Source organism: Bidens hawaiensis, unplaced genomic scaffold, assembly GCF_021521415.1.
Source record: "Bidens hawaiensis isolate Kalapana, Puna unplaced genomic scaffold, B.hawaiensis_p1.1 tig00006076_1, whole genome shotgun sequence".
NCBI classification, from domain to species: domain Eukaryota; kingdom Viridiplantae; phylum Streptophyta; class Magnoliopsida; order Asterales; family Asteraceae; genus Bidens; species Bidens hawaiensis.
In genome coordinates this window covers 261,734-288,203 of record NW_027491402.1, presented here as the reverse complement: position 1 = coordinate 288,203, position 26,470 = coordinate 261,734, and positions in this window count along the sequence as shown.

Sequence of the window (26,470 nt, the reverse complement as noted above, 5' to 3'; positions counted from 1 at the left end):
TATAGATCTCTTTGGTCCGGTGAATCGTGCTAGCATTACTGGAGATTTTTACTGTTTAGTAGTAACGGATGATTTCTCACGCTACTCATGGGTGTTATTTATGGGATCGAAGGATCAGACTCCTGTCTTAATTCAGAATCTTATCACGAAGATCGAATCACTTTATAAACTGAAAGTGAGACGAATTCGTAGTGATAATGGAACTGAATTTAGGAATAATGTATTGGATTTCTTCTACATTTAGAAAGGAATTCATCGGGAATTCAATGCACCTTATGTTCCTAAACAGAACGGTGTGTTTGAAAAGAAAAATCGTACGCTGATTGAAGCTGCACGTACAATGCTTGCTGATTCAAAGCTACCTGTTCAATTCTGGAACGAAGCTGTGAATACGGCATGCTATACACTGAATCGCGTTCTAACAGTAAAGAAGCTCAAGAAGACAAGTTACGAGCTTCTGAATAATCGTAAGCCGAACTTAAAGTATTTGGAACCATTCGGGTGTCCATGTACTGTTTTGAAGAAAGATTTTGGAAAGTTCGATGAGAAAGCTTTTGAGGGTTATTTCTTGGGATACAACTCTCCGAAGAAGCGGATTTTCAATATTTCTTCGGGTTGTGTGGAAGAATGGTATCACGTTTATTGTCAAAGTTATACGACTCCACCAATTGGTACTGGTCCCGATTGGATGTTTGATTATGATTGCTTATTTAATTCGTTTACATCAACAGTCGATGAAGTACCTGAAGACCTCATTAGATCTTATTTGGAAGATCAATGTCTTCCGAATCCAAGGTTTTCTTCGGTCGATGTGAATGACTCTCCTAATGTATCAGAAACGACGAATGATGTTTCGGAATCTTCCGATGATGCTGATTATGTGGATTCATCATCTGTAATGGTAGATGAAGCTCAAGAGACTACCGAGCCAATTCTAATTAGTGATGATTCAACAACTGTCTCTTTAGACACAGCAGAGGAGAATATCACCAATTTGGGTGATAATGTATCTGTTCCTACAAATCCTTCTTTAAGGATTCATTCATAGCATCCACAGGATTAGATAATTGGTGATGTGAACAACGGGGTTCGTACAAGGCACCAATTGGCTAATATATGTGATGATCAAGCTGATTTTAATGTATCTCCTACTGAAGATTCGATAGTTTGTGCTTATGCAGATTTGCATTCTTTGGGTATTCTCAGTATCGCACAATACACCTGCTTCCTATCACAAATAGAACCGACTAGTGTTGCAATGGCACTCAAGGAACCATCTTGGGTTGAAGCTATGCAGGAGGATCTGCAACATTTTATAAGACTGGGTGTATGGGACTTAATCGATAAACCCGATCGAGTAAAAAAGGCGATTCCATCTAAATGGATTTTTAAGTGCAAAAAGGACGACCGCGGGGTAATCATGAGAAACAAAGCACGATTGGTCGTACTTGGTTACAATCAACAAGAAGGCATCGATTACACTGAAGTATATGCTCCGGTAGCACGACTGGAGGCTATACGAATTTTTCTTGCCTATGTAGCCTACAAAAATTTTAAGGTTTATCAAATGGACGTGAAATCGGCGTTCTTGAATGGAGCTATTCATGAGGAAGTGTACGTAACGCAGCCTCCTGGTTTTGAGGATCCAGACTTTCCCGAGCGTGTTTATCGGTTAAACAAGGCTCTTTATGGTTTACATCAGGCCCCGAGAGCCTGGTATAGCACGTTGGCTGACCATCTAATTGAAAGTGGGTTCAAGAGAGGAACTGTGGATTGTACATTATTCTCTAAGAACGTGGGTGATCATCTGCTCCTCGTCTAAATCTACGTGGACGATATTATTTTCGGTTCGACAAATGACAGCTTATGTAAAGACTTTGAGAGGACGATTCAGACAAAATTTGAGATGAGTTCGATGGGAGAGATGAGTTTCTGTTTGGGTTTGCAAGTTCACCAGTCTGACACCGGGATCTTTATCTATAAAACAAAATATGTGAATGATGTCTTGGGCCGATTCAAGATATCCGATGGTAAATTCCCTCAACACCTCTTCCCGTGGGTCACAATTTATCACCGGATGAATTAGAGGATACCGTAGATCCAACCCTATATCGAGCTATGATCGGATCACTTATGTATTTGACTGCATCTCGACCTGATATCATGTTTGCTGTTTGTTTGTGTGCTAGGTACCAATCGAGTCCCCGAGTGACTCACCTGGTGGCAGTAAAGCACATCTTACATTATGTGAGGGGATATCCTCACATCCGGGTATGGCACCCCAAGGACGATATGTTCGATCTCACCGCCTTTACTGATTCGGACTATGGAGGATGCAAGATCAACTTCAAATCTACAACAGCAGGATGTCAATTCTTAGGAAACCGGCTTGTTTCCTGGCAGTGTAAGAAGCACACAACGGTCTCAACTTCAACAGCCGAAGCGGAGTATGTGGCGGCCACGAGTTGCTGCTCACAGGTTCTCTGGATCCAGCAACACTTGCGGGATTACGGTTTGAAGTTTCTTACTACTCCCATTTATATTGATAATTCTGCTGCAATTTCAATCACCAAAAATCCGGTTCACCATTCGAAAACCAAACATATTGAAATCCGTTATCACTTTATACGTGATTGTTTTGAAAAGAAATTAATATCCATTAATAAAATTTATACAGATTTTCAAAAGGCTGACCTTTATACTAAGGCATTTGACAAAATACGTTTTCAATATCTGCTAGGTATAAATGGTTTAAAATCTTTAAAGGATATTCAAAAGCTTGGTTAAATCATTTTATTTCTTTTCTTTTCGATTTTTGTTGTTTTTAGGGGGAGAAAAATATAATATCCAAAAATATTGTGGTTTCTGTTTGTACAAAGAAAATTAAAAACTCCAAAAACATTCAAATATTGAAAAAATTCAAAAACAGTGAAAAATGCTCCTCAAAATGAGTTTTGAAGCAAAAAGGGAAAATAATAGTACATTGACGGGATTGATCTAGTACATGAATAAACTAGATTAAAAATTACCGTAAGACCAACAATATGATATGCAAAGATAGGCTTGACAGACTATATAGGAACTGATAAGATATAAAGATAATGAATGTCGAACCTAGTGGAATTATATCTTGAAAGATTGATACTATATCTGATTTAAAGAAAAGTCAAAAGTCAAAATGATTACTGTGTGTGTATGCGTTCATTTTTTAAGAAAATTTTGCTTTGTTTTTATTTTATTTTGCAAAGAAATTCAACTTTTTTTTTCTTTTTTTTTATTCAAATATTGGATCCTCTCCTGCGCGATAAGATTATCCGACCTGAGGGTTAATATTTGGGTATTCTGCTTTATTTTTCTTAGTGTTTCGTATAAAATCTTGGACTTTCTCCGCGCGATAATACGGGATTATCCGAATTGAGGGTTAAGATTTTATGCAACTTCAACTTATTTTTATCTTTTTATTTTGTTGAAATGGTACCTTATTTGCGTGTACTCATACCGACCTTAAGGGAAAATTTTCACCTTCTACTTTATTTTCTTTTTTTTATTTTTGCATGAGTCACAGTTAATCAAAATTTGAAAAATCAAAAGAAAAAACGTACATGTGATATTCACTGTAGAAGAGATAGAAATGTTATATCTGATTGATGGGGTCCACATATGGTTTCGTGCCGAATTGAACCAAATTAAAGCATATCGTAAAGTTTCCGACAAGTCTGTGAAAAGTTTAAGAGGACAATTATATCTGCAATCATCGTTGGGTTACGCGTATAATAATCATTGAAATTGAAGTGTTACTCAGTGATATTTACGTCAATATGATTCCCTGCTCAACTCATAAAAATATTTACGGCTTTAATAGTGTAGTCGTTTATTGTATTTCATTATTTGTTATGTGGAAATTTCGAAAATCCAAAAAGAATTTTTTTTCTTTCTTTACAATTCTGCTTTAGTTTCGATTTACCAAGCTAGCGAATAAATTCAAATGAAAAAGAAAAAGATTGATCCCCAAAAAGTTTTAAGTTAATCGTGCTTAATGTATTTACAACTGGTATCAGTTGTGGTTTTTTTAACGTAAAAATCCACTTAAATTAAACATTACCGATTCTTGGTTGATCGGGCATTTTAATGTATGCGATTAAACCCTAAAAATTGGATTTAATTGATTATTTAATTCATTGTTAAAACCCTAATTGGTTTTAATATTATTTAATTCCTTAAAAGAGATTTGTATCTCTTTTGCTAAGGAAAATTGGGTGATTCGTTAAAATGTTTAACGAATGTAAAGCCATTCGTTATTTAAACCTAACGAATGAGTTTTCTCATTCGTTATTAAGACATTCGCTTCCGTTGTGCATAACGAATGGAGGGCATTCGTTTAAACATTTAACAAATAGAATGTATAATGTACCATTAGTTAAAAATTAACGAATAACTTCTTTGTTCGTTAAAATGTTAACGAATAAGAAAAGGTAAAATAAGATTCGTTAAAATTTTTAACAAATGAGAATCTTATTCGTTGAAAAGTTTAACGAATCAGGATTATTAATTTAACGAATGAGGTTATTCGTTAGTTCAAATTTTGAACGAATGACCTCGGGCGTTGTGAAATTATTGGGTTAAAATCCCAATGTTTGACGAATGCCGTTTCATTCGCCATTTTCCTATTTCACTATCACCCTAGACGAACTATTGCAAAATTTTTCAAAGATTTCATACCTACTTATTATCGCAATTGATTAACAAATTTGTGTTATACAGGTATTGGCGATCTCAATGATATGAGTCTTATGGATTTCATCGGGTTTTTATGTGTTAATTGATCTATTTTCTAATTGGTTATGAACCGAACAGCTGCACACTGTTAAAACTCATATATTGATGACAATTAGTTCCGATGATCATTGATTAAGAGATAAAGCTGATTTCAGACCAATGTCATTGGAGTTAAATGTGAAAATTGTTAGGAAACTAACTGATACGTCGTTGATATTCATCGTCTTTGACTTTGAATAGTCAAAATTAATTTTATTTTTGACTCCTGATAGTCAAATGAAAATTTAATTTACATTCGTTACCTTTGTAATGAATGATCAGGTCAGATTCGTTAAATTGTTGACGAAAGACTATCTGTTTCGCTAAGGTAGCGAATGGACAGTGTATTTGATAACGAATAAGTGTAACGAATCAAAGTTGATTCGTTAAAGTAATACACATTGATTCGTTACAATAACGAATGACTTCACGTATAAGTATGATTTGTTCTTTGTAACGAATGTAAAACATTAATTGTATAACGAATGTCTCATTTGTATAAAGTAACGAATGAGATGCTCATTCGTTAAATCAGTATGATGTATTTTAACAGTTTGCTGATCTTTTCTAAACAGAATATGGCAGAAGAAATCTTTCAACATCCAGTTCCCGAGCAACAACTAGAAAATAATCCTGAGCCACAGCCTGAAGTTCAAGCTGAACATGTTCAAGCTCCTGTCATGCTATCATGGAACAAGAGCCATAATATTTGTGCCTATCTTGAGCCAAACTTTGAAGATTCTCCGATAATCGCTCGAGAATCTACAAGGCCATTTCTACCCGTACAGTTGTTTATCAGAAGATAATACAAGAGTTCTGGAATACTGCTACGTTCAATGAAGAAGATAATCAGATAGAAGCGGTTATTCAAGAAAAACGGGTGGTGATTGATATTTGCATGATCAGAGACTCACTCGGATTTAATGACACAGTTGATGACTTATGTGAGTTTGATAGAGCATTGATCAGAGGGTTATTTGGTCGTGTAAAGTATAATGGTGATTTGGGCAGATCTATGTACAACAAAGCGAATTTGTGTGAACAATACAAGTTTCTGCTTCATGTATTGATTCATTGTTTCGGTGGACGCAAGGGTGGATTTAACGAGTGCCGAGTGATGCTTCAATCTGCGTTTGTTGTCCTTGTTCTTAATAAACCTTTCAATTTCTCAGAATTGGTTTATTATCATTTTAAAGAAAACATCACCAGCAGACATAAGTTCTTAATGTATCCCAGATTTTTACAAATGATGATAAATGATCTGGTGCCTGACTTGGAAAAAGATCAAGCAGACGTAATGAAGCTCGATCATATGAATGAAGAGACGATGCGACGTTTGAGATCGTACAGAGGTCAGAGTTTGGCAGATCGACCAAAGTTTAAACATTTGATTGGTCATCTAGCGAATATTGATTATGTCGTGCCACCTAATGATCGTTGGGCTCATGACGATTCCGATTCAGAACGTGAAGGTGGTGATGGTGGAGATGATGGTAGTGATGGTGGTCCAGGACCACAAGCCGAGTTAAGTTATGAACAGAAGCGTAAGCGTAAAGGTAAAGAACCGATGACGGAAAAGGGGGAGAAACCCAAGAAACAACGAGTTAGAAGGGGTTCGGGTATTGAGATACCGAGTCAGGCGTTTGTGCCTTCTACTGCTGTATCTACTCCTATTATTTCGTCTACTGCTTCTCAAGTTCCAGTTCCACAGATTCCACGATCTCCTACTCCTACTACAATGTCAGATTTTCCTCATTCTCCAACACCTGTGCAGATGCCTATGTCTCCAATGCCTCCATCTCTGACTTTAGCTACTACTATGAGGCCTGATCCTCATTTTGGAGACATATTACATACTGTATTGGCACAGATGCCTACACCACAGCCAACTACTCCTGTTACTCCAACACCGTTGTCGAGGGCTGAGCATTCGTTTATGACATTCAGTCGTCCTCAGGGTCCAATGCAACCAGTGCATCCTAATTTCTATCACATGGCTCCTCATGCTCAATGGTTTCACATGATGAATCTGTTGCAATTACAGCACAATCAAATGCAAGCAGACAGAGCTGCTAATGAGCTAGCGCAACGGAATTTGCTGAGGCATCTTCTATCGACTCAACGTGATAATACGGAACTTCGAGCCCTGATTGCTGCTCAGGGAGAGAGATTAGATAAGCAGGATGAGATTATTCTTCAACTGACATGCAAAGAAGATGAATTAAAGAAGTTGAACAATAATGAAGACGATCATTATGGTGCAGGGGGTGGGGTAGATCAGCAACCGGGCGGAAGTTCCACACCGTCGGGGGGTAATAAGACTAATGCGAGTGTTGTGGGTGGGTCTGAAGCTAGTAATCTACAGATTGTTCCATATAAAGATTACACAAGAGCCAAGCCAATAGATGTTATTCCGGCTAATATGCTTCTGTTTGTAGGTATGGATGGGATTGTATACAGTATGGTGAATGCTGATGAGATCGAAGAAGGAGAATTTGTTGATAATTCTTTAACGAAAGAACAAATTTTCTTGCTTCTGGATCTAAATGATGATGAGATTGAGGAATTTGGTAAGAACGTGGATGTGGAGATGGAAGATAGTACTGATATAGGTATTCCTCACGGGAATGTACCTGATTTTGAAGAAGTGGAAGTGGAAGATGTTACTGCTGAAGAATATCCGGAGGTTTACACAGATAATAACAATGACTCGGGTATTCCATTTTTCACTACTGAGCACTTTGATGCAGCAGAACGTCGGTTACAAGAAGAAAAAGAGAAGCGGAATAAAGCTGCAAAGACCAGTCACGTATCGATAACAGAGAAAAAGTGCAAACGTGCTTTGGATGGTATGTTCGAGCATAACGTAAAGAAGATGAACAAGATGATCGAGACCTTTCGTCATCATGAACAAGAGGAAGTCAAATTAGCAACGGATCGAGCATCGGCATACCAAGTGAAGAAGTACAAGCCAGCTAAAGATGTGAGAGGTGACATGGTAGCATGGCAGTATGATTCTGAGTTTAAGGTATATATCGTGAAGTGGGAGCATGGTATTTATTATTTCAAACGCCCACACGATATCTTATCTATGCCCAGATGGGATGTGAGAACCCTAGCCAATAGACCGTTTGTGAATCGTGGGGACGATAAATGGGCTAGTTGGTTCTATAAGCAGTTATTACATGAAACCCGATTTGGTTTCAAGTTCTTCAAGCCTCAGGTGCCAACTCATAAGTACATTGATGAGATTGATACTCGCACTGGCTGGAGGAAGTTAATTTTACAAGTCAAGCCGCAGAAGACTATGAAGAGGGTTCCAATGAAGACATTTCCTCAGAGTCTATTCACTGTGTTTAATGATTGGTACTACGACAATATAACAGGTGAAGCGATGATTGTTTATGGTTACGGTTCTAACACGAAGATAATACGTGTTATTGATCCGATGTGGCTAGTCAACCTATCTAAGTCTGACAACGATGCGTTATTTACAAGTCAGATCAGATATGCTAATGTAAGAGATTATGAACTTGCTATGCAGTTTCAGAAGGTTATTAGAGTCTGTTATGCATATAAGATTCATAGCTGCGTTGACTGGAAGACGAAGATGTTCTAGTGTTAAAGTAGATAAAGAGCTCGAGACGAGGGGGAGTTTGTTGATACATGTTTTGTACGTCTCGATCTTTATCAGGGCATTAATGTAATAAGTCTAAAGTATAGGGGTATTAATGTAAATATGGCTAAATGGGCCATTCGCTCTAGTGTAAGTTACATTCGTTACCCCGTAACGAATGTAACACATTCGTCTAATTGTAAGCTCATTCGTTAACCAAGTTTAACGAATGAGATAACGAATGAGGGCCATTCTCTATCATTTAAAGTATAACGAATAAGTATGTTTATTCGTTAAAGTATCTGTAACGAATGACACATTCGTTAAGTGTTAAGTTAACGAATGTGGTCATCCCCTATAAATACCCTGTAACTTATCATTAATGTAACAGTTCTGATATTTTGCTATTTCTCTCTCGTTACTCTGCCGAATTGTTCACTCAACATACACACTACACACACATAACGTATGCAAACCTAATCATATAAGAATCAACATGTGTATCGTTGTTATCAAGATCTAGATCTATACAAGCTCTTTCACTTGTTGCAATTTTACTACCAACCAGTTGTTCATATGAAGTCATGAATGCACACACAAACGCAAATTGCTGTTCTGCTTCTTGAAGGTTTACTTTAGGCAACGAACTTGAAGCATTTACATTTGATCCAGAGTTGGCATCAGTTACCATGAAACATACATTAGGCTAACCATTTACATTAGCTGACTCTTCTTGTGCATGAGTGAAAATGCTATGATTGGAACTAAGCTTGATGAGTTATTTGCCGGCAAAGCACCACCATAAAGAGAAGGATTCTGATTTTGATTATCCTTCAATGAGTTATGGCAGTTCAAATCAAATTCTCTTTCCCCTATCTTGTTTATAAATTGCACGGCAGTGAGCTCTATGTTATGAAAGAAACCATTACCTTTTAACACAAAAAGGAAAGTAGAATATGATGAGGGCAATGCATTCTTCAGAGTATCAATTTTGTCGGCTTCAGTCGGCTCAAGATTCACACTTGACATTTCCACAACAAGATGACTAAACCGATTAATCATCTCCTTCACAGTTTCATTCTTCATTAAAATAAAAATTCTAAACTGAAATTTTACAAGAGTCTTCTTACTCTCGAGCGTATTTCCCAAGCTTCTTCTCTTCAAAGTTGTGAATAAGATATACTAGTGAAAGATTTGCTCAGGCAAAGCCATTGTGAGAGTCGAATAAGCTTTTGTCTCACTTTCAAAATCTTTCAGTTCTTGTGCTTCATAATGCTTAAATTCCTTTGGAGTCCAACCCAGATTGTCGCTACCTACCAGAGGTGCTGCATAAACATCATCGAGAAACCGTACACTGCTTGGATGTACCGACCCCAAATGAGCACGAAACCTCGATTCCCACCGAGAAAAATCTGATAGCTTCAGAAGTTTAGGACACTTGTTATGACTACCAATCTCATTGTCCATTGTCAGCATTTGTTGCATTAAAGCATTCTAGGATGCTAATGCATAGTACGAAGCATTCTGAGAAGCCATGAGATAACAATTTGGAAAATTAGAGGACTAAACTTGTCAAACACTTTAAAAGTTATGGTTACTTAAAAGTTATGGTTACTGTTCAAACGAATCAGGACACTAACGAATGTGAGCTATTCGTTAATGATTCAATTGAATATGTGGATAGCGAATGAGACACTCTTCAACGAATGAAAGGTTTAGAGAATGAGTTTAACGAATGGTAAATATGACAAGCGAATGTGAGTTTAACGAATAAATTTCACGAATGATGAATGTTTAGCGAATGGTGTTTAATGAATCTGGTATAAGGTTTAACTAATCATGAATGTGGTATGAGTAACGAATGGAAGTCTTAATGAATGGAAGTTAACGAATGAGAAATTTGAACGAATGTGGTCAGCAAATAGCAATTTGTAAAGAACGAATGTGAAGACGAATGTGACTTGAACGAATGATCAATAACGAATGACAGGTTAACGAATCAATCTTCAACCAGTAACGAATCAGCCTTCATATCTTCAAACATTCAATCTTAGTCCAGACTTGTCCGAAATCAACACAACCTATACAAATCTGCTTGGAAAGTGAATCCGAACTTCAATATGCTAGCCTGTAATCATAAACACTAAAATCCAGACCTAAATTGTCCAATTAACCACCAGCCATTAACATCCGAATCAAATTCTATCGATTAACTATCCAATTCAACTTAAAACCAAACACAAATCTCCATAACCAGTTCCAATTACCTTAAACACAAGCCTAATTACAGTTATCTCAGTCCAATTATAGTTACACCGAATCTCTGTTTTACTGGAACTTAATCAAACACAGTTCATATCAATTCATACTTAAATTGATCCAATACGTAATGAATAAACTCAATTAATCAACGAAATAGTATGAAGATCTGATCAGATGGCTCTGGTACCACTTGAAAGAGCCTGTATGGATCTAGATCTTATGATGACATCGATTCATTCGTTGATTATGTATACGATTAGGCTAGGATACTTTAACTGTGTGTATTGAGAGCAAAATTGGGCAGAGTAAAGACACTTGAGAAAGATAATAATGAACTGTTACTTTAAACGAATATCTTACAGGCTATATATAGGGGATGACCTCATTCGTTAAGATAACATTAACGAATGAGTCATTCGTTACTTTAAATCATACGAATGAACATCTTCATTCGTTAATACATTAAGTCATAGAGAATAGCCCTCATTCGTCATTTTATTCGTTAAACAGGGTTAATGAATGAGCTTACAATTAACAGGAATGTGTTTCATTCGTTACGGAGTAACGAATGTAACTTACGATAGGGCGAATGGCATATATTTACATTAAAGCCCCTATATTATAAAATAATTACATTAATAAAATAATAAAGACCGAGATGCACAAAACATGTATCAACACAGAATATGTCCCAAAACAACCTGGAAAAATTCCAAACTCTAACAATCTTGTCAAATATCATTTCCGAGCTAAAAACTACTACGAAAATTTAAATAAACGCGAATGCACAAAACCTACTTAGGCCTTTCCAAATACTCCCAAATTTCACATGTTATCAAAATATACCAAATCTGAGTTACCCACAAAATTCCATAATTTTTGAAGGATTTTAACTATTTTTCCCAAATAAACGCCCCAATTCGGTAATAAATTCGCCAAATATTCTTGGATGGTCGAAAAATTACCAAATTTGAATAGGGACCAAATTATATTTCCCTTGATGTCCCTGCAAAGTTTTATGACCTAAAAATATGCAAATCACAACCTTAACCTAAACAGCCCGTAATCGAGCATTTCGGCATTACCTTTGCGGTTTTCGCCCCTTATCGCTTTCTGAATCCAATTTCTGGGTTCTTGTGTGTAACATCCAACTTTTTGTTAAATAATAAATGACGGAAAGTTTTGTTAAATTAACTGTGTGTCGTTAAGTTAGTCGTGTGTTAAGTGTTTGGATAATATTTGGATTTGGAATTGTGAGTGGGTTGTGGGGCCCATGTCCCCCTATATAAGCCTAACCTCTCCACCTTTTCACCATTTTGTACCTTTCACCACACACACACACTCAAGAACACAGACACTTTCTCTCTACATTCCGGATCTAAATCCGTGTAAAAAGAGGAAGAATCTCGTGTGTAGACATCATCAAATAACAAGAATCACGTCCAGATCTACGTATTGTCCGGATCTGAACTCGAACCCGAAGCAAAAGGTAGGTTTCGGTTTAAATGGTTAAGTTTTATGGTTAGAATCAGCATGCAAACAGATATAATGATAGATTGGGTTGTGAAATGTAAGAAAAATATAAACTTGGTAAGTTATAACCACTTGGGTGCACTTTGAGGTAAAAAGGTGGCGTTTGGACTTTGAGAGATGGGTTCAGGATCAGGTGCATGGGGTCAGAATGTGTCGAAAGTTGAGAAAGAGTAAAAATCAGGTCCTGAGGAAGAGCCACGAAGTAAAATGGCTTTAAAATGGTAAAAAAACGAAGAAAGGAAGGAATTTCGCTTCGCTCAATCATGAGAAGCGAAACAGTCATTTCGCTTTGCTCAGTATGAGAAGCGAAACATTCATTTCGCTTCGCTCAGCCATGAGAAGCGAAACAGTCATTTCGCTTCGCTCATCTGTAAGAAGCGAAACAGGCATTTCGCTTCGCTCAGCCTTGAGAAGCGAAACAAGAATTTCGCGTCGCTCAGCCTTGAGAAGCGAAACAGGTTATGTGAAGCGAAATTCTTTGCGAAATTCCTCCCATGCGAAATTGTTTAAGTTGTTATTAAACAAACCCAGCCTGGGGCTCTGCCCCTTGGACCCTGCTAGGGTCTACCGCCCCTAGACCCTGCTACCAGGGGCACTGCCCCCGGACCCCCGTTAGTTGAGAGTTTCATTAACTTAGATGTAGGAAGTAGTAGTAATGGATAATTGACACGTATAATGTATTGTACAGTTAGCCGTGCACAAATAACGAAGGGCATTACCATTAACGGCGAGAGAAACCAACTCCAGGTGAGTTCTAGCCCATTTCCTTGTTATGTTTTCGGGGCTGTGTGCATACTCCTATGTGGCCGTTAAAATGCTTATCTTATGTGATAGGTATATGATACGCGTATGATCGTGCATTGAATGTTATTACTATATGATGGTTATGTGAATGCATGTGTATGTAAATATTATATACATAAGACAAGTAAAGTATGCGCTTATGATAGGGACCAGACCCTCATAATATCTGAGATGATAGGGACCAGACCCTCATAATATCTGAGATGATAGGGACCAGACCCTCATAATATCTGAGATGATAGGGACCAGACCCTTATAATATCTGAGATGATAGGGTCCAGACCCTTATAATATCTGAGATGTTAGGAACTAGACCCTTATAATATCTGAGATGTTTAAGACAGAATAGCTTATGGTATACCATAGGGTTTTATGAAAGAAAGTATGTAAGTACGTATGCATGTATATAAAGTATGTGTGAAAGAAGTAATAGCAAAGTAAGGTATGAATACGTATCTTCGGACGCGTATGAGTAAGGATAGGAATGTATTGTATGTTAAATTGAATAACTAGAACTCACTCAGCGTAGCTGACTTTTAGTATGCACGCAGGCAGATGGGTTGAGGCAGCTGGCTTGAGGAGGGACATATGGCACGAGCTAAAGAGACTGGCATCTATGAAGAAGTGTCATGACTATTTTATGTTGTGTTATGAAAAGACAATTTGTATGTTAAGACTAAAATGAATGTTTGTAATGTGATGTTTGAAGTTTTAAATTATTCCGCGAAAGTTTAAATTAACTCTGATTTTAGAACTGTGTATATGAGTAAATCCAACACCAAAGTAGGGTTACCGGGAACGGGGCCTTACACTGTGCTTCTATATAAGCTAGGTATAGGTCCTATATCACAAACCAAGTATGTATCATCAAGATCCTAGCCATGAAAGTAAGGGTTTCGGTTAGGGTTCTAAACCAAACTTTTGAACCGTGAAAGCGCGATTTAAACCCCTTAATCCGTGTTTATGGCCAAAAAACTTCTCAAAACAGGTTCCTAACCATGTTTATGATCAAAATATATTTTTGGACCATTTTTAGGGTTTTTTAATGGTTAGAAGAGATTTTTGGTAATCAAACTATGTTTATATGAAATTAAACATGTTTAAACATGTTAGAAATTGATTAAAATGACAAGTTTACCTAGGATTTGGTTGAAGAACAGTAGGTTTTTGATGAAGAAGCAAGAAAGCTGGTCCAAAGTAGGATATTTTGGTTGAAAATGACATAAATTGCATTTAAAACAAGTTATATAACAAAAAGGAGTCCATTTTGGCGGGCTGGGCTTGTTGGGCCCCCTTTTGGGTCCATTTGACCCAATTTTCTTGATATATGTGCCCGAATGTGAAATGCCGAGTCCAATTTATTTTGGGTTCGGTTTTTGGTGCGATAAATATATCGGGTACGACAAACAGTGCAAAAACGAGTGTTTTTCGGCTATTTTTGTGTAAATTTATAAAAATATAGTATTTTTTTGGAAAAATCGAAAATACTTTCAAGGAACACTTAAAACATTTCAAACAAATATTTTGTAAGTCGTTTTTGGCTTAACGGATGATACAGTCCTTGTTTTGTAACTATCTTTCACGTTTAAATCCATAGTGGGTAGTTAAACGAGTATGTTTTCGTTTAACTGGTTTGCTATCGAACTAAGGTCATAATACTAATGTTAGGACATGAAATGTCATGTGTATGTCCCCAGTTCTATCAGGATGGTTCGATATGAAAATAACGATCGTGAAACCAAGTTAACGGACTGAAAATGTCAAAAGAAACTGATTCGATCGAATCAGTGACTGATTCGATCGAACCAGGACTCATTCGATCGAATGAGATACTCATTCGATCGAATCAGTATACGATATATAAACGAAACTTAGGAAATTTCACAAGGGAGAGCACACATTACACACAGTCACGAACCTGCTACTGCCGAAAATCCTCTCTGCCAATCTTCGTCGTGTCGGTCTTTTCCTCCGTCCCTAGGTGTCAAACCGTCTTAGGAATCGTAACCGTGCGTTGTTGATCACCACCGAATCGCCGTGTTAGAGGATTCCGCACTCTAACACGTTGCCCCGTGAATCGTTGGGAAACCGTGTCCCGCACCGGTCCGACGACGTTGTGTGAGGAATGGTCGGCTTTGCTTGTCGTCTGGACCTTATCTTCTCAAGAATAGCGTTGAAAGCTTTCTTGCATTCTTCTGTTTTCTCAACGAATTCGGCTTGATCTGCTTCAGAAGGCTGTTTCATTGTGTTTGACCTTTTGTCAGCCTTCTTCTGTATTTCCTCCTCGGTTACATTTTGGAAGAAACTTGCAGAGTTAGGAAGATTGTCAGTTTGAGACGTGTAGTATTCTGGATATTCTTCCTGTGTCAAGTCTTCCATTTCAACTTCATCAAATTGAGAGGGATCAGCGGCCGTAGATGATGTTGAGTCAGGCGTAGCAGCCGAAGAAGATGTTTGTTCTGTTGAAGGAAAAGCCAGATACTTGCCTGTTTCTTCATTGTATAGCTCAAACATTTGTTCCAGTTCTTCTTCTGTGAAATTGTGTGAAATTTCACCTTCTTCCAAGTCTCCACTTGCGAAGTTTTGCTGCTCATATGGATTGTCCAGTAAAAACGTGAAATATTCCGCTGCTGTTTTTGATTGCAGCGGTTGGACATTAAACGGATCAGCATCACCTGGTTGATTAAAAACCACAATGTAACACAAATTTTAAATAAACATATGTAATATCATAAACATGAAATACAATACCATTACATATGAAACTAAGTTTACACACAAATCATTAATTAAAAAGATTTAACATTTAAGTCGTCACTACATTCACTCAAATTCCTCTTAAATACCTTCACCTCCATCATCAGAAGAGTCCAGTTCGTCTGTGTCCACATCGACATTGGTTGGACCTTCCAGACGAAGAACATCTCCTTTCAGCTCGGTCACTTTTGCTTCAAGGCTTAGATTTGACTCTTTCAGCTTGTTGATCGAAGATCCTTGTTCAGCGACAGTAGCATTTAGCTGACTGTTTTCAAGCCTGAGCATTTCGTTCTCAGCTTGAAGTTTAGCAATCTGCTCATCTCTGAGTCGATTCTGTTCTTCTTGCTCTGTCTTGAACAATAACATCTTCATCATAGCCTTGTGAAGATCAGCAATTTCAGATGCAACCTTTTGAGGTATAGACATTTCCGGTTGAGGTTGAGGAGTAGGTTGTGGTGCTGACTGCGGTGTTGGTGGCTGTGCTGGTTGAGCAGGAGGGGCAGCAGAAGTCCCAACTGATGGTACCATTGAAGGACGTGGTTGATCGGAAAATAAACTCCGATACTTTCTTGTAACCTTCTTCTTCTGCCTCTTTGCAGGCCTTTCTTCAGTCGCATCTCTCTCAGCCGGTTGTTTCTCGGCTCTAACTTCTTCACCAGCCTCCAGATCCTCAACATTTAAATACCAATCAGCCTGTTTTTCCTCTTCTGTCCTTGTGTCTTCCGGGGCCGCCACCTCCTCAGTGTCAGAATCGTCGCTGGATTCCTGATACGGTAAATTCTCGACGTCTGAATCACTGGCAGCATTTCTCCACTTCCTCTTCGGAGGGGCCCTGTAGGACGGATTGACTATATGCCCGAAGCATCGTTTGAGTGGTGGCCTGGTGGGACGTTCTTTGTAGGATTTGAGACGGTTGAGAGTCTCATTCTTCATGTGGTCCAGTTTCACCACATCACCTTCATTTTCTTTCAGTAGACCCGGTGCTTGAGTATCAACTATCATCTGAACGAACCTCGGGTACTGAAGAAACTTCTCGCTCTTCCCTTGTTTCAACGTGATGTTTTCCACCATATGACCAAACGTCATTTGAGAGAAGTTGTAGGGGCGGTTCATCACTAGAGCAGCTACGGTGAACTGCATGCTTTCCCTCAGCTTGTCAAAGCTAGTTCGTTGAGGCCCCAAGCAATGCATCACCACGTGTGCCAGATACTTGAATTCGGGGCACAGGTTGGCTTTGTGAAGCAGACCGGCATTGAGATCGCCGTCATACTTCATTCTTGCGAAACATCCTCTAGTTGCCGCAGGATGTAATGATGTAGGGTCTTAGAACTTCAGGAGAGATTATTGCTTGGGCGTGTCTGAAGGATCTTAATTGCATTGCTATCAAGAGAGAAAAAGGGGTTGAGTACTTTCAACGTATCACTGACTTGAAGACTCTTCCTACTTATGATCTAAACCGTCTGAACTATCTTGATATGCTTTACGCCAGTTCATCTCCATTTGCCACGTACTATCAGAGTGTATTGCGAAAGGAATACAACTCAAAATGGAAGATGATCACTCCACAGAGGCCAAAGAGATATACAAGTAAAAAGGAGATCGATCCGATCACCAACAGGCCAATGATTATCTTGAAGTACATGCCACCACTCACGATGAAGAAGATTCCTCTAAGAAAGATGAAGCAGGACTTCTACAAAGCATTCAGGCATTGGTACTATGATGGAAGACTGCATGAAGCAGTTATCGTGCTCAACGACAATGGAAATTGGAGCACAATTCGCATATTTGATCCTATGTGGCTCACAAACTTGTCACGGGAGGATGTCTATACACTATACAAGACAGAGATTCTTTATGCCCCCGAAGACAGAGAGCAAGCATTAACGTATAGAAATGTCATTAGGATTTGCTTTGCCTATGACATACATGCAGGATCAAACTGGAAAGAGCAACAGAAGAAGTATGCACAAGAAACTGAAGCTTAATTGTCATGTTTATTTTGTTTCTTGTTGTAATTCAAGGTTTAATCTTCTGATTGTAATTGTTCTTGAGTTGAATGTAATTTGTTTTGGAACATTGTGATAGATTGTGCTTAAATGTTTATCTAAAAATTCAATTGACAGCTTCTCAGGATTTGCGGAACCTATGGTAAGTCTGACTGACTGAACCATTTGATCTTGAGAGAACTTCATGAAGAAAGGAGTTCGTGGATGCAACGTGCGCACCACTAGCTTTGAGAAAAGAGAGAGTGAGATAACTCCAAGGGGGAGTTACGATCGAGCAAGAGAACTCGATTGATTATAAGTAAATAGAACTGGCTCCAAGGGGGAGTTTGTTAGGACATGAAATGTCATGTGTATGTCCCCAGTTCTATCAGGATGGTTCGATATGAAAATAACGATCGTGAAACCAAGTTAACGGACTGAAAATGTCAAAAGAAACTGATTCGATCGAATCAGTGACTGATTCGATCGAACCAGGACTCATTCGATCGAATGAGATACTCATTCGATCGAATCAGTATACGATATATAAACGAAACTTAGGAAATTTCACAAGGGAGAGCACACATTACACACAGTCACGAACCTGCTACTGCCGAAAATCCTCTCTGCCAATCTTCGTCGTGTCGGTCTTTTCCTCCGTCCCTAGGTGTCAAACCGTCTTAGGAATCGTAACCGTGCGTTGTTGATCACCACCGAATCGCCGTGTTAGAGGATTCCGCACTCTAACACGTTGCCCCGTGAATCGTTGGGAAACCGTGTCCCGCACCGGTCCGACAACTAATATGTTGGCTTATATTCAGCATATATGGCTTATAGATAGCCCTCCGAGATATATAGGTTATAAACAGACCCGTTTGGTTAATCATTTGATCGATACGCAATAAGCGTTTAATTACTTAATCGGTAAATATGTAATGAGGTGTACCTTGTTTTGACTCAAATGTCACAATGATCTTCATTCGAATTGCCCATGTTGTGTAATTCGTAGACTTTAACATAGGGCATTGGTAATTCGCAAGGGAAAATCCTGACCCTTTATAAGTCACGATGGCATTCTTATCTTTTGGTGTTTCCGACATGATCCCCAATCAAGAATAATAATAATAATAATAATAATAATAATAATAATAATAATAATAATAATAATAATAATAATAATATTAATAATAATAATAAGTATACGCAAAGAATAATTTAAGGTTCCAATAACCTCTTAAACTTGTAAGAATCAAAAGAGAAATAAAGATTAAATCTTTGCATGACAAACTAAATAAACCTTTAACCAAAAGTTAAAAAAACTCGGTTATGCTTAAAAAAACAAAGAACCAATCTTTGTATTGTTAAAGATTTAAACCAATTACACAAATGGACACCAACAACCCAATTCTTGATTTAAAAAAACAAATTGGTGTTAAAAATAAAGTAAATAAAGAACGGATCTTTAGTTTTACAATCACACCAACACTTTATTAGATTCAAGCAATCCAATCTATTGAAATAGGTCCAACACACATGGGTTTTGGGTTGGATTTTTGATAAGGAAGATTGGAATCTTCTCAACCTCCTCTGGAAACGGCTAAGTATGGACTTCGAGCAAGCTTAGACTATTGAGCATGGTTTTACTACTTCGAGCAAGGTCTTCAAAACCTTTGGTGGTTAATTCTTCTAAGTGTTAAGGCTTCGAGAAAGATACACTTCAACGAGCAAGAGTGTTCTTCTATCGGGTATGGATTGCCAATCGAGCAAACAACTTGATCATTCAAGTTTTAACCAAGTGTTACGAGCACAGGATGTCCGAGCACATGGTGACAAGCATGGATGCAATAAGAAGATGTCATGTGCTCCAAGCGTGGACAAGATTTACATCCGAGCATGCTAAAGTTTGCTAAATAAGTCTAAGACAAGATTGAAGGCATCAAGAAGAATGAGCTTGCTCGATGGACTAGTTCGAGCAAAGCAAGAGTTAGGGAAGAAGAATGAAGTCTTCTAGAGGAGAATATTTTCTTGGAAAATATTCTAAATAAAGTGTGCTCGAACACACTCATCGAGCATGCCCTGCATACTGAAGTGTGCTGGAGCAAGATACACATCATGCTCGAAGACACTTACACTTGTATTTAGTTTTTTCAATCATTATGTAATAATTAGAGATTCTACAAGGAATGTCAGGGTCTATAAATAGGATCCTAGGTTTCCATTTAGGAAAGAGGAGTCGCACGGAATAGGAGAAACATTCCAAAAGAATACTCCTTTGTTTCCTCGTACCGCCGCCGCCGTTATGAAACCCTAGACATTCCATTTACTGTTTCATTGAATGATACATTTAATACAGTAAATCTTTGTCTTTGAATCTATCTTTTCTGATTATCATTTATTGTTTTGTCTGTTATTATATCACGCTTTCACTCCCATCCGTTGGATATTCTGATTCCGTCGGAATATTCAATAAGCCTTTGGGTTATTGAGTCTGTGTGTTCTTGTCAGCCTTACTAAGGTTTGCACCAGATTCCCAGTCCTGACAAGTGGTATCAGAGCTCTGGAAGCTCGCTAAAGGCCACGGGACAGAAGCTTTGTGATAAAGCTTGAAGCTTTGCTGTGTTTGACTGCTTGAAAGGTCAGATCTGTTGAAATGGAAGACCAGGAAGTATCTACAAACAAGATTCCAAGACTTGTTGGATAAGAGAACGTCATAAAATGGAAGGTGCTTTTTGAAGTAGCTGTGAACTACAACAACCCCGAACTCTGGACTTCTATCACAGAAGGACAATATGTTCCTTCTACTGCTGCAAACAACAGTGCCACTATTGAACTGAAAATGAAGAAAAGAGATTACAAAGCTCTATCTATGCTGAAGCTACGTCTATCCTGGGAAATACTGACAACAAAACTGCAAAGGAGATGTACGATGCGGTTAATGACATGTTTGAGGGCAATACTGAACTAAGAGATATTAAAAAGGAAGACTGAAGCAACAATTGGATAGATTCAAGTTCAAGGAAGGCGAAAGATTGAAGTCTGTGCTGCAAAGATTCATGGTCATTGTAAATGAGATTAGGACAACTAACTTGCAAATCTCTAACTTTGACCAAAATAAGAAACTGTTATCTTCATTGTTTGGTTAATGGTATACAGCCAGCATATTTATCAAAGAAAAGGCTAATTTTCCCAACTTTAAGTTGGATAATGTGTTAGCCTTTTTAAAAGCTGTTGAGCATGAGATGATTGAGATTCACATGATCAGAGAAGATAAGCCCAGCTTCCCAGTGACAAATGGTCTTGTAGCACCAATGGGAAATATTTCTGTCAAGAACCAGCAACAACCAATTATTGAAGAAACAGCTGAAACAGGCTCGGTGTGTAGAGGAAGTCAGTCAAGGTTCAATGTATAAATGATAGAAGATGACAACCTATCATCAGCAAGTGGACACCCTCCGTACATGCCAAGCAATGCAAGCCATGGAACAGACTATCAAGCTCTATTTTCTATTTTCACTGATTCATATCATGCCTTTATGGCCAAGAACCTGATCAACACAAGCATTGTGCAGGAAGATCTTGAGGAAATTGATGCAGATGAATTAGAATATATGGACATCAAATGGTAGGCTGCAATGTTAGCTGTGAGAAGCAAGAAGTTTTACAACAGTACAGGAAGAACAAGCTTCTCTGGACCTAATGATAGAATAGGATTTGACAAATCAAAAGCAATTTGCTACAACTGTCAGCAACCTGGTCACTTTGCTAGAGAATGCAATCAGCCAAAGCAAGTGGGAAACCAGGTTAATCAAAATCAGTTCAACCAGAACCAAAACTTCCATAACCAGATATATCAAATGGCCAATTAAAACCCCTACCAACAACAGAACAGACCCTAGCAACAACCTTTCCAACCTCAAAGAAATAACCAACTACAGATTCATAACAACCAGAACAGAGTCAATCCAAATACAGTGAATCAGATTAGAAACCAAGGGAATGTTGCAGTCACAAGGGTACCTCAAGATGGGGAGTTTGACTGGAGTAATCATGCAGCAGAGATGGAAAAAGCAAACATTGCTTTCATGGCCAAGGTGCAGGACAAGGCAGAATCTTCAAATGCACTGGTACATTCTGATATCTTTATTTCCGATCTTCTTTTGACTATAGATGAACTTAATCAGGAGATTGGAAAGTGGAAGTCAGAATGTGGTAGAAAGGAAGCCTTTCTGAATGTGTATAAGACTAGTGAGGCAACCTATGAAAACCAGATTAAGGTATTAGAAGAAGATTTTATGCAAGCATATAGAACTCAATCAAGAATGATTGTCGAGATTGAGGGATTGAAAAAGATGTATGCTGATGAGAAGCTTAAGAATGCTGAATTGATGATTCAAATGGAATTCCTGAAGAACTTGGTATCTACTGGAAATATAGTTGGATTCGTGGACAAAATGACAGATGAAGAGAAATACAAGAAGGTTCGACCACCTTTTTGTAACAGTTATCCACTAAGAGTAGACAAAGAGAGCAGGAATGAGTACTTGAAACAATTTAAGAATGTTTTTAAAGACAAAACTGATTTTGCAAAACAGTATGAAAATGTGATTGTTGATGAAGAGGGAGAGTTTGTGATGAAGCAAAATGAGAAATCAGAGGAAAAGAAAGTTGCAAAGAAATATGTAATGAAGAAGAAATGGAAAGAAAATGGAGAAGGGATCAAGCAAAAAGAATGATGAAAAGATTCCAATGTTGCCAAAAATAACCCCCAAAATGAAAAAGAACTTTGAGAAGATGGGAAGAGAGCATGTGGTGTTTGATATATGTGCCAGACCTCAGTTAGAAATCATGAAAAGGAATGATGTACCAAAGAAGTCCACATATGATCAAACCCATCAGCCAATTTATCCAGTTTTCTCTAATCATGAACTGTTTGATATTGGGGATGTGGATTATGTGCCCATGAGAAGATATGCTGATGAACCAAATGGAAGCTCCTCAAGATCACCATCTAAAGTGAAGCCAATTATGTTTGTCAAGGAGAAATATCCTCAAGTGTCTGATGTGAATAAGCCAATCAAAATGGATTTTAGCAACTCTTTGTGCCCAAAGACATCCCTAGGCTTTGACTTTCCCAAACCAAGTGACAGAATCAAAGACAAGCAATAGCTTGAAGATATTGGAAGTTATGTCAAGGTGTGGTGCAAAAAATATGATGCTTATGGTCATCATAAAGATTCCTGCTGGTTTGAGGAAGATGAGTTTGTTGTGCCAGATGTTGTTTGTGGTTTTGATATGAAAGGATACAAATAGATGTATCAAAAGTATTTGAATGAAGAGAAGAATAGCTCAAGTGATGAAGAGAAAAGATCATGTTTGGAGAGAAGATTGAAGCAGGTTCTTAAAATCAAAGATGATTCAATGGAATCAAGCAAACCAGTGAAGAACAAAAGATCAAATGACAAAGGAAAAGTCAAAATGAGACCTGGTGTTCTTAATGGTGATGGAAATTCTTGATGAAGCAAGGGTTTGAACCAAGAGGGTTTCAGTGGAAGACAAAGAAGGAGTTAAATGAGTGGAAAGATTGTGTGATTGATCAGATTAAGAACAGCATTAAGTCACCAGTCGTGTTAGATGGGTCAGACTCAAACTCAAATGAAGAATGTGAAGTAGTCTATGAAGATCCACTTCCACTTCCAATTCCAACTCTTGATGAATCTTAAATTGAATCTGATTTGCAAACTGAAATAGTTTGTGACTCAGAATCTAACTGATTCTCTTATGTGTGTGTGTGTGTGCAGGAACAGCCCATAAATTGCAATGATATATGGTACATGGACAGTGGTTGTTCCAGGCACATGACCTGTGACAAGAGAGCTCTTGTAAACTATGAAAGAAAGTATGAAGGTCTAGTTACCTTTGGGGGTGATGAAAATGGAGGGAAGATTGTTGGAAGAGGCACTCTCACCAATGGCAAGGTATCCTTTGAGAATGTGCTGCATGTTGAAGGACTACAATATAACCTACTCAGCATTTCTCAAGTCTGTGACAAAGGGTACAAAGTGGCTTTCAATGATGAACACTGTCTAATCCTAAAGCCTGAATTTGTGATTCCAACTGATATGATCATGATGATGGCTCCAAGGAATGGCAACCTCTATGAGCTGAGAATGAATACTGCTACATTTAGAGGTGGTTCCTGCTTTGTTTCTAAAGCCACTGAAGATGAGACTAAATTGCGGCATAGGAAGATGTGTCATGTCAACTTGAAGAATATGAACAAATTGGTGAAAGGTGAACATGTTGTTGGACTCCCTACAAGAGAATTTAAGCTTGAAGAAAGATGTTCATCATGTCTAAAGCAAAAAAAACATAAATCCTCTCGTAAGAGCAAAATGATTAATATAATTGATGAGGTATTGGAACTGCTCCACATGGATCTGTTTGGTCCTTTGAGTGTTGCAAACATTGGAAAGAAAAGATACTGTCTAGTCATCACTAATGACTGCTCAAGATTCACATGGGTTTACTTCTTAGGAACAAAGGATGAAACACCTGAATTGATCAAAGGATGTGTGATCAGAATGGAAAACCTACTTGACAAGAAGGTGAAGGTCATTAGAAGTGATAATGGCACAGAATTCAAGAATGGATTGATGGAAGAACTCTACACTTCTAAGGGGATTTTTCAGCAGTATAGTGCTCCAAGAAATCCTTAGCAGAATGGTGTTGAACAAACAGAACTTTAATTGAAGCTACAAGAACCATGATTGCTGATGCAAATCTGCCAGTTACATTCTGGGCAGAGGCAATCAACATTGCTTGCTATGTGCAAAACAGGGTTCTACTAAATAAGACTCAAAATAAGACTCCATATGAGGTTATCTTCAAAAGAAAACCTTATGTGAAATTCTTAAAGCCTTTTGGATGTAGATGCTCACTTTTGAATACAAAGGACTATCCCAACAAATTCCAGTCAAAATCATTGGAATGCTTCTTTGTGGGCTACTCATCTCATTCAAAGGCTTACAGAGTCTATGTTAAGGAGCATATGGTAGTCATTGAGTCTTCTGACATTATCTTCAATGAAAATGACTTAAATGATGGACCCAAGTGGCTCTTTGATTTGGAGAAGATGATCAAATCTTTCAAGATATACAATGAAGACATGGATGACAGCATGTACAGAATAAGTTTTGAAGAAAAAGGAAAACAAAAGCAACTTGATCTGGACAAACTATGGTCATCAGTTGCTCCTGAAACAAATGGATTTATTTTTGAAAGAAGGAACAAGGAGCATGTGAAATGGAAGTCACTGGTCATGAAGGAGCAATTAAAGTATCAAATGAAGGACCAAGTGATATGGAGAGTGAACCAGTACCAAGTCAGCAACAGGCTGAACTTGAAGAGACAAATGGATTTGAAGACAGGTTCCAGTCTTTGTTTGACTTTGTCCAAATAGGGACAAAAGAAGCATCATCATCTGCAAATTGTCAAACTCAATCAACTGATGAGAATCAAGAAAGATTTGAAAGTGAAGCTGCTGAAATGAACATAACAAATCTTGAAACAGAAGTGTCAGCACAACAAGTTGTGTATACTAACTTTGTTGAAAGAAGCCATCCTGCAGAAAACATCATTTGGGACTTGCATGAGAGAGTGACAAGAAGTTCTTTAGAAAGGGCAAACATCTGTCTGTATGCTTGCTTTCTATCCCAAGTTGAGCCGAAGAGCAATAATCAAGCATTAAAAGACAAGAGCTGGGTAGAAGCTATGCAAGAAGAGTTAGCTTAGTTAAGAGACTTACATGTCTGGGATTTGGTAGACAAACCTAGAGGCAAGTATGCAATTGCAACCAAATGGGTGTTCAGAAACAAGAAAGATGAAAGAGGCATTGTCATCAAGAACAAGGCAATGCTGGTGGCTCTAGGATGCTTACAAGAAGAAGGAGTGGACGTTGAAGAAGTATTTTCTCTAGTTGCAAGACTAGAGGCCATCAGGATCTTTCTAGCATATGCAGCATCCATGAACATAAAAGTCTATCAACTGGATGTGAAATCTGCATTTTTGAATGGAAATACTGATGAGGAGGTGTATGTGACTCAAACTCCAGGATTTGAAGATCCAATCCATCCTAACAAGGTGTACAAACTCAGCAAAGCTTTGTATGGACTACATCAAGCTCCTAGAGCCTGGTATGATGAGTTGTCAAACCATTTGTTAAACAATGGTTTCTACAGAGGAGCTATTGACAAGACATTGTTCTATAAGAGATGGAAGAAGGATCTGTTGATGTTACAAGTCTATGTTGATGACATCATATTTGGCTCTACTAATGAACAAATGTGCAAAGAGTTTGAGCAAGTAATGAAGTCTAAATACAAGATGAGTTCAATGGGAGAAATGAATTTCTTCCTTGGACTTCAAGTGTAGCAAAAGGAAGATGGGATCTTTATCAATCAATCAAAGTATGTCCAAGAGATTCTTAACAAATTTAAGTGCCAGGATTTCAAAACAGTGTCTACACCAATGGACACACATGAGAAGATGGTACCTGATGAGAAAGGGGAGCTGGTGGACCAACATGAATATAGGGCCAAGATAGGATCACTTATGTATATTACAGCATCTAGGCCAGATATTATGTTTGATGTGTGTGTCTGTTCAACATTCCAAGCTAACCCCAAGGTCTCACATA